We start from the raw sequence: 1208 nt of genomic DNA on the forward strand, positions 1-1208 counted from the left end.
TAAACAACATTTAATAAGCATTTTTTTTAAAATAATATACACAAAAAAAAACATTTAATAAAACATTTGAAGTGTCTTAAAACAAATCTGATAAATCATGTCAATCAAATCATATCCCTCCATTTTTATTCATTTTATTAAATAATCAACAACATGTAATGTGCAATATTTAAAAATAATAATAATACACACAAAAAAATATAAATCAATATAATGATGTCATAGATAAATGAAGACGCAGGCGCAGTTGATCACACGCAGAACACGGGTTCGAATCCAGCCCGCGGAGGGTGACTTGTTTTAAATGTGACTAAAATATAGCCCTAATAATGTTGCAGGGGAAATTTGTGGGCAAATTCTCGTTTTTCGCGTCTTTTTGGCTTGTGTGCGGGGGCGCAAAGATTGGGCCCCTTCTTTTGCGCAGCGAGCGCCCTACCATTTGAGCTGATTCCCCTCGATGATGGAGAAGAGGTGTCCATCGCTCTCAAAGACAAAGACGAGGCGCGATCCCTAGCACGTGTGCAGGTGCTGCAGCGTGATTTCCAATGACCACAAAAAAGAGGCCGCATTTCCTCTGTGCTGGCAACTTTGCACTGGCTACCTTTTAATTGTAGATTTAATTAAAATATTGCGCTTTAAGCCATGCAAGCTTTAATGTTTTCGGCCCGGCAGCAGCAGGGAGGACGTATGTTTAGGCTCGTTGGTCTAGGGGTATGATTCTCTCTTAGGGTGCGAGAGGTCCCGGGTTCAAATGCCGGACGAGCCCATTATCAGGCTTTGCTTTTAATCTCTTCAGCCTGATTAGGGCAACCAGGATATTTATGAGAAATTGGGGATAAAATGAGCCAGAGAGAGGCCGGTTAGCTCAGTTGGTTAGAGCGCGGTGCTTATAGTGCCAAGGTCAAGGGTTCGATCCCCGTACGGGCAACTCATTTTCTCTCTGGGACCTTCGCTCTGCTCTTCTCGAAAATGACTGGCGGTCTCCCAGACATGACTGCTGGCTAAACCGCACAAGTACCTGGCCGTACCTCTCTTAGTCGAGGCGGTCTATTGACCAAACGCCAGCTCTTATCTACCTGATTCCACCTAGCCTCATCGTTATCTGCCTCTCAGACAGCCAGCTATCAGGGTGTGTTTGTTCCATGGTGTAATGGTTAGCACTCTGGGCTTTGAATCCAGCGATCCGAGTTCAAATCTCGGTGGGACCA

At 44.3% G+C, this 1208-nt stretch overlaps 1 non-coding gene across 1 annotated transcript; it reads left to right on the forward strand.

Moving 5' to 3' along the window:
- The first annotated feature begins 1136 nt into the window (after positions 1–1136).
- trnaq-uug (transfer RNA glutamine (anticodon UUG)) lies at positions 1137–1208 on the forward strand. The gene has a single exon. It is a non-coding gene; the product is annotated as a tRNA-Gln (tRNA).

This window comes from Siphateles boraxobius, unplaced genomic scaffold (genome assembly GCF_051911475.1).
Source record: "Siphateles boraxobius isolate OS27281-9 unplaced genomic scaffold, OSU_SipBor_1 19, whole genome shotgun sequence".
Lineage (NCBI taxonomy): Eukaryota > Metazoa > Chordata > Actinopteri > Cypriniformes > Leuciscidae > Siphateles > Siphateles boraxobius.